The sequence below is a fragment of the Chiloscyllium plagiosum genome, unplaced genomic scaffold (genome assembly GCF_037043375.1).
Source record: "Chiloscyllium plagiosum isolate Xiang-an unplaced genomic scaffold, Cpla_swu_hap1 HiC_scaffold_1, whole genome shotgun sequence".
Classification (NCBI taxonomy): domain Eukaryota; kingdom Metazoa; phylum Chordata; class Chondrichthyes; order Orectolobiformes; family Hemiscylliidae; genus Chiloscyllium; species Chiloscyllium plagiosum.
The window spans coordinates 135,778,945-135,790,914 of record NW_028270139.1 but is presented as its reverse complement, the minus strand read 5'-3'; the positions used below and the strand labels follow the sequence as shown (position 1 = coordinate 135,790,914).

The following is an 11,970-nucleotide window of genomic DNA, read 5'->3' as shown; positions in this document are numbered from 1 at the left end:
TGAATTCAATGAATTGCAAACCTGCAAAGGCAGATACCTGACCGAAGCAAATTTTTCATCAGCCATTTCAAAATTGGACCATTTGGGGAAGACTGTGTTCAGTGTCACAAAAACAAACCCAGCATGAGCTGAAACAAACACTTGAGAGAGAAACCCAGCAGGTCTGGCAGAGAGGGAAAACACAGTTAACATTTCAAGTCTTTTGTCAGAATTTGTTTGCCTTCAAAGCTCATTCTGTGATGAAAGTATACTAATGCCACCTTATCAGATACAAACTTGGGGGAGATGCAGCAGACTCCAATTCAGAGATAGAGAGGGAGACAGACAGAGAGAGAGAGAGAAAGCTGTTCTGCATTGAAGCCTGGCAAGCAGCTCAATGCATTCCACTAGAGAGCGAATGCAATGCAAATGCAATGCCTTCGATGCCTAGCATGTGAAGTACAGATTGCACAGGTCCAGTCAGACTCTCCCCACAGTGATGTGATCTCACAGCTCACAGCCTGCAGCAGCAACACAGCACACAGGAGGGGACTGGAGGGGAGCGCAGTGGCAAGTACTGATGTCAAGTGGAGAAGCTGTTCTGTCAGAGGGAGCTGGATGAGAGAAGACAGTGGAAGGGGGGAAAAGGAGAGACAGAAAAAACATTTTAACTGTCAGAGTCAAGTTGCTATCACTTGACTGCTGAATTCTGTGGAGGATTAGCACGTTTGAGTCAACTTCAGACCACATAGTGCCAGAACTGAGGTAGGAATCTGTGCAACCCAATCCTTTCCTTGCTTTTTTAATAAATCATCTGTTCTTGGGTTTTCAAACACTCAAGGACCTATAGCCGCTGGAGCCACTTTGGCTGCTTGCTGTTAACATTGTGCAAGACGCTGCTGCTTTGTTGTGATGTTGTGAAAAGAAAAGTGAAAATTTTGATGGAGCGGGGCAAAGGTAGACTATCAATGTAAGCCAGTGACTTGATGATAGATTTTCATCTGTTTTAAAATGGTCAACTTCTCTTTTAAATTGTCAAGGGTTTTGGAGAAATATGCTTACAGAACAGCATGTCTTTGTGTATGCAAGTGGTTGTGCCTGACTCTATATTTATATCTAGGAGAACAAACCTTTACCCCTGAATCTCAAAATGTTATTTTCTTTACAGCTTGACTCCTGTCTATAATCATTTTTGATGATTATTTCTTCAAATTGCACTGCATAACATTTGACTGGAGCTTGTCAAGAGAATAAAACACAAAATATAAACTATCATCCAGCTTAACCCTTGGCTGTCAGGGGATAGTGATTTTGCCACAGCAGCGAAGGAGTTAAAGGAATGTGCTGTTTATGTTATTGACCTCTGAGGAGCTTAACCTGAGGATTGTGAGGACAATGAACAGTAATCCAGAAAGATAAAATGCAGTGGAGCTAGAAATCCATCTCGGACAATGGCACAAAACTGGCATTATCAGATTGACTACGTGGCATTTGATTGTTCATTCCAGTAATTACAATAGATCTGAACGTCAGGCTAATACCACTGCCATCTGACATGAACTCCCAGTCACTACTATTCTTTCTAAAAAGAAAGTCTTTAAAAATAACAAATTTATTAAGAAGGGCATAAATTCACCATTGTATTCAACTCTAGCAACCATAATAAGCAACATAGGCAGCAATAAAATGTTCTGATATATTTTAGTAACCTCTTGCCAGTTAAGTCAGAGGCACGCTAAAGTGAATTTGACCTTATGGCCATTGTAATGTTGGATTAGAATTTTTTTTAAGTCACGACAGTCAGTGAATTTGACACTGGAGACACTGTGAAGCATGCAACCATTTAATTCCACCCCCATTTCAGAATCGGATGTAACAGTGTGTGACCCAGGTTGGTCCATTTCAGGAGCCAAAGAGATACACATTCTTATTGACCAGAATGTGGACCGAAGCTCACTTGCTCTTCACACCGGGTCAAAGCTCAATTCTCTGAAATCTGGTTTTGCGATTACAGCGAACAACTTAGAAGTTACAGCACAGAAACAGGCTGCTTGGTCCAACAGTGTTTCTGCTTCACATTGTTTTATTTTATCCTCTCAACAGGCACTTCTCCTCCTTTTTCTCGCCTGTGCTTATCTTTGCTGCATTTATTCTACTAACTTCAATATCTTCCAACGGCAGCAAGTCCCACAGTCAAGCCACTATCTCAGGAAGTAAGTTTCTTTTCAAAACTGTTTGGAGCTGCTCAGGAACGTTAGCCAAAGTGTCAGAGAGAGATCTCAAAAGAAGACGAGATAATTGATCAAATCTGTCACCTCTGATAAATCCTCTGCCCATAATACTTCATATTAATATAGTCAGTAACAAATGATGTTTGCTCTGAATTTTTTAAGGTACAAACTCTTTCAGAAAAGTTATTTGTGATAGTTTCTTATGCCTGAGGTGAAATAATAGACTTTCCTGATTTAAAGAAGAAATGCTTTAACTGCCAAAGCAATGCTGGCCTGGAAACAAACCATAATTGGTCATTTTAGCACAGAATGCAACACAAATGTTTAGCTGTATTCTTCTAGGGCAGAGAGTTAAAACGATTTAAAATAAGTTGGGTCAAAATGGACGAACATGCTCTGCACCGACATGCGAAGGTGGCCAATGATTTCCAAGCTCCATTCCTAAAATTCATGTAAAGGAAAGCATTTGAGACCATTTGCAAAGGCCTTACAGGACTTGCATATCAATAGCAAAGCAGTGCGCATGTGATCACTTGTCATTGCTAGTCTATTCGATTTGCTATGATTTGTTGTTGCAACACGGACCAAGATACTGTGAAAAGTGTTGCTTTGCGTGCCACTCAAGAAAGATCTGCATACTAAATTGTGGAAATCTAGACCCACTACCATTGCATGAATCAGTATTTATTGTACTTACGAGTTTAGCAACTCACAAAGTTCAGTGCAGTTTTAATGACACTATATGCAAAATAGATGGTGTTAGCATAGGATCCCAGTTAGGCCCAGCTCTCTCAAACACTTTGACTTCCATGAATAAATGGTTCTTTAATGAAATGATACCTAACCTCCTATTCCTTGCACATTTCCATTATGTCGATAATATGTTTACTATAATTGAATCTAAGATTCTCCTTACACATATTAATGGGCTCCATCTGATGCTCAAATTCACTTTAGATGTACAGCAGTCAAAATGGCTGTCTTTCCTTGAAGTACAAATCGAGAAATTGTCCAGGGTGTTCAGTATTACTGTTCAACTGCAAGCTCAGTAACCATGCTTGAATTCCTACAGTTGCACACAGTTTAAGAAAAGTTTTTCTCACAGTTTGATGAATCTCACTAAGATTAATTTCTCAGTGTAAAATGCACAAACTCATGGATAGCCTAAGGCTATCAGTTTTGGTCCTGAAAAACTGAAAACCTCAGATTGCCCCAGATGGTAAAATATCTCAAAAATTTGAGTAATATGAAAAGCTAATGTTTCACGCTGTTACTATGCAGTAGCAACACAAGTGGTGCTTGCTAGTAATAGGTTGTTGCTAACTAACCAAAAAGATAATCTGTCTATCACAAAATGAGTAATGTGATGTAGGAATTTCAGTGCAAGTGCAATGGCAGTGTGTTCCAAGACTGGTAGACAACTCCATTGCAAATAAACCAAAGAACTGCAGATGCAGCAAATCAGAAACACCGAACAGAAAAAGTCAGCGGTATGGCAGCAGCTGTAGAGAGAAAGCAGAGTTAATGTTCAGGTCCAGTGACGCTTCCTCAGAATAAAATAGATATTATTCAGAACAGAACACTCAGAAGAGGGGTCACGAGCCTGAAACATTAACTCTGCTTTCTCTCCACACATGCTGCAGACTTGCTGAGTTTTTTCCAGCAATTTCTCTTTATGCTTAGCTGTTTGTAACTGACTGTACCCAAGTATCCCATATTTTCAAAGCTGAGCACAGTGTCCAATATTAAGTGTGATTCTGCAATTGGACAACATTTGTTAAATAATCCTAAGTGTGCAGGATGGTGTATCTGCATGTACTGGAAGCTACACATATTAATACACAGCGCCCTGTTCTGTGCAGACAGACAGCACATTTACATATACTGTGCCTATTTCTGTGCAACAATACATGGTGACAGCCATTCTCTGGTTCATTTGTCAGGGTAATGCTGTGACCAATCTGTGCCAAGCTGTCTTGTTTAAAAACAACAAAGCTTTGACTGTTCACTGTCACCTTCATTAATTGGTGCATTCTCCAAGGTAACCCCTGTCCTAATTACCAAACAATCCGCCTTCTCCTCTCATACAGAATAAATGTTTTTTCTCTTTCCTTTGGTATTTCTTGTGCTGTGCCCTAAAGCATACAAGACAGAAAGCTTTGACAAGATGTGTATTTAATAACTAATAGAAGTTCCACTGACTGCTGTTGGAGGTTGAAGTCCATATTTCCAGACCACTTACTTGAGCCTCTGTAACAGCATTTACCAAGTCAACATGTCAGACTATTGAGGGGGAGGAATTACACTTGGCCTTTGGAGGGAGGTTTGAAGTCAGCTCAGAGTCCTACCTCTGAATGCTGTGCAGCAGCCTCTCCTGGGTAGTATGGTCTCCCATCTTATAGATGCCTTTAAGGGGAAGCTGAATAAGTACTTCAGAGAAAAAGGAATTGTGAGAGGGTGAGACTGGATAAAATTGGACAGAGGCCCTACGGGAGCATAAGTACTGGCACTGACTGGTTGGGCCAAATGGATGTCTTGTGCTGTCAACAAGTCAGATGTATATATGTGGATATCACATGAGAACAGCCAATCCAGAGTTGACTACCTTCTGATGCTGACCGTCTGGATTGCACATAAAATATAGCTGTCTGGGTAGAATGCCTGTAAAACTCGACCTGAAAGAAGCCATTATTTTCAGGAGCAAATGGATAAGGGGAGAAAATTCCTTCATAATTCCAACTAACACAATTCAGAGCACAGCCCCTCCAAGCAACCCCACTATTCAATTAGATTATGGTGGCTCAGTGGTTAACACTGCTTCCTCATCGCACCAGGATCCCAGGTTCAATTCTACCCTCGGGTGATTGTCTGCATGGGTTTCCTCCGGGTGCTCTGGTTTCTTCCCACAGTCCAAAGATGTGCAGTTTAGGTGTTCTGGCCATGCTAAATTGTCCAGGGGTGTGCAGACTTGGTGGGTTAGCCATGGGAAATGCCAGGTTACAGAGGGTGGGGCTGGAATGCTGTTCAGAGGGTCGGTGTAGACTCAACAGGCCGAAGGGCCTGCTTCCATACCGTAGCTGATTCTACGATCTGATTGTGGCACGAACAACCCTGCCTAGTGCTGAAATGCTTTGACTCCCTTGTTAGTCAAGATTCTATCTATCTCTGCCTTAAAAACATAGAAAGATACTCTGGGGAACAGTTAGAGTCATAGAGTCATAGAGATATACAGCACGGAAACAAACCCTTTGGTCCAACTCGTCCATGCCGACTAGATATCCCAACTCAATCTAGTCCCACTCACCAACACCCAGCCAATATCCCTCCAAACCCTTCCTATTCAAATACCCATCCGCAATGCCTTTTAAATGTTGCAATTGTACCAGCCTCCACCACTTCCTCTGGCAGCTCATTCCATACACATACCACCCTCTGCATGAAAACGTTGGCCCTTATGTCTCTTTTATATCTTTCCCCTCTCACCCTAAACCTATGCCATCTAGTTCTGGACTCCCCCACCCCAGGGAAAAGACTTTGCATATTTATCTTATCCATGCCCCTCATGATTTTATAAACCTCTATAAGGTCACCCCTCAGCCTCCGACGCTCCAAGGAAAACAGCCCTGACCTATTCAACCTCTCCCTTTAGCTCAAATCCTCCAACCCTGGAAACATCCTTGTAAATTTTCTCTGAACCCTTTCAAGTTTCACAACACCTTTCCGATAGGAAGGAGACCAGAATTGCACACAGTATTCCAACAGTGGCCTAACCAATGTCCTGTACAGCCGCAACATGACCTCCCAACCCCTGTACTCAAAACTCTGACCAATAAAGGAAAACATACCAAACGCCTTCTTCACTATCCTATCTACCTGTGACTCCACTTTCAAGGAGCTAGGAACCTGCACCCCAAGATCTCTTTGTTCAGCAACACTCCCTAGGACCTTACCACTAAGTGTATAAGTCCTGCTAAGTTCCAGAAGAGCCTCTGAGAGAAAAACATTCTCCTCATATCCAGTATAAATGGAAGATCTTTTAGTTTCAGCCATTTTAGCAGACACTCTGTCAACTCCTCTCAGAACCAATATGCTTCTGAAGAAACATCCTTTCTTCCATCATCAAAATGAAGACGAGAGTTAAATGTTAGTGGAGGAGGGAGCTGGTGAACAACAAAAATCTACTCGCAATTATAATGTTTCACAGTACCAGCAGACCAAAGTATGAGGGCAGATTGAGATAAATCAAACATGGCTTTTAGTGGACTAACCAGCAGTAATTATCCACCCTTCACAATTAAACCTGGATTAGAACAGATTGACATTTAACTGAAACAATACCCGAGATAGCTAGAGTTTACAGCTCCCCACATGCATTCACATTGTTTGTTAGCAGCATGTGTACTTAATAACTGGATAAGATTAAATGAGCACTATTCCTTTAAAAGAATGTAGGTGAGAAGGATTGCTACAAATAGCGTTGCCATAGTTATCTCCAAATCTTGGTCCGTAGCTAACAGCTCTTTTTCGGGTAAAAGGCATTCAGCTGGATGAGGGGACAGTTTCTCATCTAAGTGCTTCAAGTGCTCTAAGATCATTCATTGCAACTTTCAAAGATTCCTCTTGTGCTTTCCCCAACTGAGCTCTAATATTAAAAAGCGCCTGTTCCTTTACTACTGTGCCAATGTGAAACCTCCAATTCTTATACACAGTGAGCTGGCTGGTTTATCATTCCAGACTGTTCAAGAATGGGCCAAGATTCACATCAGCGGGGAACCCGGCAGTCAGTAGAGACAAGACGTGTTCAGCCTATGAGCCAGGACAGAATGACAACATATGTCATGATTTGGAGATACCGGTGTTGGACTGGGGGGTACAAAGTTAAAAATCACACAACACCAGGTTATAGTCCAACAGGTTTAATTGGAAGCACTAGCTTTCAGAGCACTATAACCTGGTGTGTGATTTTTAACTAGGAATATATGAAATAGGAGCAGCAGGTCATTCAGCTCTCCAAACCTGCTCCACTGTTCAATAAAACCATGACTGATCCGATTGCCTTCTGAATGGCACATTCCCACCAATCTCTGATAACCTTTGACCCTCTGCCTAGAGACACCCAACTCATTGCAACCCCCATTTCAATTTCGACTGAGGTAACTTGGAATACCATGTCAACAAATGAAATAAAAAGTAAAGAATACAAGGAAACAGACCAGTGGACAGTTAACTGGTGCCAGCTATCATGCTCTCTGGTAGACAACATCTTAGTTTGAAGATAACTTTAATAATTTTTTATGATGTAATGAGTGATCTCAAGACACAGAAAATATGACACTCATGAACATATCAAATACCGGCTTGATCAGTCTATGGTCCACTCCTCCTCCAATTTCTGTTCCTCTTGTTCAGTCATTCCATGATTTCACATTCAGCTCTTCTTTGATCCTCTTAGCTTCTGCACTTTCCTCTTCATCATTAAAACGAGATTTGAACAACTAGTGGAAGTCCTAGTTTTGTAAATGTGTCTTCTACAGTTTAACCAAATCTAGTAACTCGCCTATTTTTTAATGCATAACTGTTGCTGCTCCCACTGCTGAATGGGCAATAACAGAGTGGAGTTTACAGGTCGAGGAGAAGAACTCATTGAACACAGAAGACTCTAATGAGGCTTAACAGATGCTGCAGACACCCAACTACTGGCCGAGGAATCTAAAACATAGGGCCACAGTCTCAGAATAAGGGCTGATCATTTGGGAGAGAAGGATAAGTTACTTCACACAAAGGATTGTGAGTCCATGGAATACTCATTGTTAAATATGGTACACTGAAAGCTGGAATAGATCGGTTATTGGTCTCTCAAAGCAGGAATATGGGAAGAGGCTGGGAAAGTGGGGTTATTGCTCAAGATCAGCCAGGAAAATAATGAATAGTGAAGCAGGTACAATGAGCCAAATGGTTCACTCCTGGTCTCCTTGTGTTCATGTAGGTGGCATACAGGCCAGAAGATTATAAGTTGATCAGGCTGGCTTCTGATTTTACAGTGTGGTGTTGGAAAAGCACAGCAGGTCAGGCAGCATCCGAGGAGCAGGAGAATCTATGCTTCTGGTATAAGCTCTTCATCAGGAATCGACATGTCAATTCTACTGCTCCTCGGATGCTGCCTGAGGTGCTTTTCCAGCATGAGACTCGCGACTCTGATTTCCAACATCTGCAGCCCTCACTTTCTCCTGCATTCTGACCACCGCTCAGTTTCTCCTGTCGGCTGCATTTGACTCCAACAGAATGGGCCCCATCTGCCCACCCCCTTCTCAGACCCTCACCAACTCACAAGCTCAAACAGGCACAGGCAAAGGGAGAGCCTAAAGAAACAAGTATAGGAGGAGAATGAGGATGCAAAGTAAAATGCAGAGTGTGATGTTTTGTTCTAAAAAGTCATAGTTGTTGAAGGTTGTCATCTGACACATTGACCTATCGGTGCTATGCTGATGTATGAGACCTTGAGCTGGTAACACACAAAGTACTGGCTCTCATTCCTCTGAAATCTCAAAGAGGAAATGCACTGTAAGGTACGATGATCAGTCATATGGTCAGGAACATGTTTGCTCGAGGTGAAGATGCCAGTGCGTAGCTGAGGGAGGGTCACAGTAGTTGACTCTCAGTGCAGACATTAAAACATCCATCTCATTCAAACATGAAGAAGCCCATGGTTGTATTTCAAAGCAGGGCTGGGGAGTTTCCCCCAATGTCCCGATCAATAGTTATTACAGAATGAAACTTGCAAAAGCAAATTACCTGGCTGTTATCCCCTTGCTATTTGCGGGAGCATGTGGTGCAAACATTGGCCCTGTTTCCTGTGCCGCAGCAGTGATTATACTTTGAAAGTACTGCATTGGCGGTGAGGCATTTGGATCAACCTCAGGATCTTTCTTTGTATCTTCCCATCATCTTCCAGCCTGAGCCATGTCAGGGGCACGACAGTTAAGGTCCTTGGGTGAGAGAAGTTAACCAAGGGGACTGTTTTTGACTATATTCCCCAATCCCTCCCCTCCTCCTTCCTATCGGAAAGATGACCAGAATGTCTAACCTCATACAGGAAGAACATCTGTTAATGTCCTGGTTAGGGTTTCTCACCAGCCACCCATCTCAAACCTGCCCCTCCCCCTCCCTCCACACTACCCCATACAATTAACCCATTCCTGCCATAGGATGCTGCCCTCTGTCTCACCAAATAAAATCAAACAAGGGGACTCTTCAACAGTGGGATTTTGTGGGATGAGGGGTTGAAGTTGGGAAGGGGATCTACTGACAAATTGTTTGATGGCATTAGGGTAGGGGTTCTAATAACTGTAGAAGTAGTGGTGATGGGGTGGGGGGGGTGGGAACAGGTGGCTTAAGGCTGTCAAAATATAGAATTTATGGAGTCACAAGGTTATCTTCTCTGTAACGAAATTGCTGGAGAAACTAATCACGTCAGACAGCATCCGTGGATAGGAAGCAGAGTTAACGTTTTGTGTCCAGTGATCCTCCTTCAGAACTGCATTCTAACAAAGGGTCAATGGACTCGAAACGTTAGCTCTCTTTTTTCCGTCCACAGATGCTGCCAGATCTGCTGAGTTTCTCCAGCAATTTCTGTTTTTATTACAGATTTCCAGCATTGGGAGTATTTTGCTTTTGTTGTATTTCTTAAAAGACTGGACATTTGGTCACCCTGATCACACCTTGAATGATACCAGTGAACTCAATAAATATCTGGAACTTCCCGAGTCTGTGTGGCCTCGGGCAGTGCTGGAGAATTCCCCTTTGAGCTGGGTTGTCTTTTCATTGTAAAGCAAGCAGTAGGTAGCATGTTGACTGAAGACCCCACAACCTGTGTAAAGTATGTAAATCAATGGTGACTGTGACTGCCCAGACAGAGGAAAGAGCAAGTCAACCCACACTGGTAGTCAATATTGACAAATCTACAGCTATCTGCCTTATGTGAGGGTAGTTGGTAAGTAGAACAGGAAGGCTGCAGTAGATGGGAATGAGGAAATAAGTTTAACTAGCTATTAAATCAACTCTTAAAACTAGTCTTTACATCTGTCCATCAAGGCACTGAGTACAATGATTTTGAATATTCAGTTGAATGGTACTTCACTCATATTTACACTACACAAATAATTGCATAAAGCTCATCAAGTGATACAACAGCTTATTGACTGAGCTGCACCCTCTAGTGTACAGATGTAGCATTTTCTTTCCACAAATGGTGTTATTTGATCGTCTTGGCTTTCTGAGGCTGGGGAGATGTTGTTGTTACACTGGAACATCTTTTCACTTTGTTTGAACCTGACCTCTTCAGACCATTTATTTCCCAGATGTAGGTGCAGAAAGTGAGTGCAGAATTCCATCTGCCTTCAGGGCTGAAACTGAGCTCTTCATCCACTTGGAGATAACAGGAGTGGACTGGAGCCAGCCCCTGAGTCGCAGGGTCCCAGCTGAGAGGCTAGGGTGGTTTGTAAAGAAGTTGTAATTTATGTTTTGCCAACAATGGCTGCTTAATCCTCCAGAAAGGCTTCCCCAGGAGAGGCAAGCCTTTGTCTTTGGGATTTAGAATGCAAAAAAGACATGCTCCCCCAATATAATTCATGGTCGGGTGGAGAGGGTTGCTTCGTTCACAACCTATCCTGCAGTTATCTGATTAAACTGAGACCCTGGTCACTTCTCAGTTGCAGACATTTTGCCTTTTGTCGGTAGTTTAATTTTTTGGAGGGTGTGCTCTGTACCAACAAAGGGTAGTTACTGATTAGTTGTTGGTTCAGCTTGTGACAAGACAGTTTTAGCACAATGTTACCCAGGCATAATGCTGGCAGTACATAGTGGGAAAGCTTTCCTTTCCCTTGCAGTTATAATTTTGCTTTGCAAATTGCTGGACTTCCCCATTTCATGGCATTCATTTGCAGAAGCAATAAATTTATATATTTTATAACTTATCAAAAGTGATACAGATTTTTACAAAGTTATTTTTTGCAAGTTGAGTGCAAGATGAAAAACTTTGACAAAAGTGTGGGGTTTTTTGCAATATTCAAGTTCTGTGGTACCAAGCAACTACTTATTTAATTACTTAGGTGGATGCTAACATTCATTTAAAGAAAGATAATTCAGGAACATTGAATACTGAATGTGGATGAATACCATCCAGCCTTCAATCCTCCCATAGAATCTCATTATTCCCCCAACCATCTCTACGACTCCCAGACCCACTCCACTCTTCTTTTCCAGCCCAGAGCTCACATGAGTAACTTGCTTAACTTCAAAACATTAATAGAAACAACAAAGCTTTTTCTTTTACTCGAATATTTTTCACATCAAGAATTACATTTTGTTAGAAATCTAGAAACAAATAAAAACACTCACACTGTAACCTGATTCACTGAAACCCATGAGGAATCAATATAAACACCTTTCATTGTGTCCTCTTAAAATAGAACATAGAACAGTACAGGCGAAAGTGAGGACTGCAGATGCTGGCGATCAGAGTCAAGATTAGAGTGGTGCTGGAAAAGCACAGCAGGTCAGGCAGCATCCGAGGAGCAGGAAAATCAACCTTTTGGTCAAAGGCCCTTCATCAGGAATGGATCCTGATCCTGATGAAGGGCTTTTGCCCGAAATGTTGATTTTCCAGCCTCCTCGAATGCTGCCTGACCTGCTGTGCTTTTCCAGCACCACCCTAATCTTGACGTAGAACAGTACAGTACAGCACAGGACACTTGGAGAAGTA

The 11,970-nt window shown here is 42.2% G+C and overlaps 1 protein-coding gene across 1 annotated transcript in view; it reads left to right on the top strand.

Annotated features, from left to right (window-relative positions):
* The first annotated feature begins 610 nt into the window (after nt 1-610).
* fgfr3 (fibroblast growth factor receptor 3) overlaps nt 611-11,970 on the top strand; it is a 176,508-nt gene continuing 165,148 nt past the window's right edge. The window contains exon 1 of the mRNA XM_087990990.1: nt 611-744. The gene's annotated coding sequence lies outside the window, so the exon portion shown is untranslated. The remainder of the gene's footprint in view (nt 745-11,970) is intronic.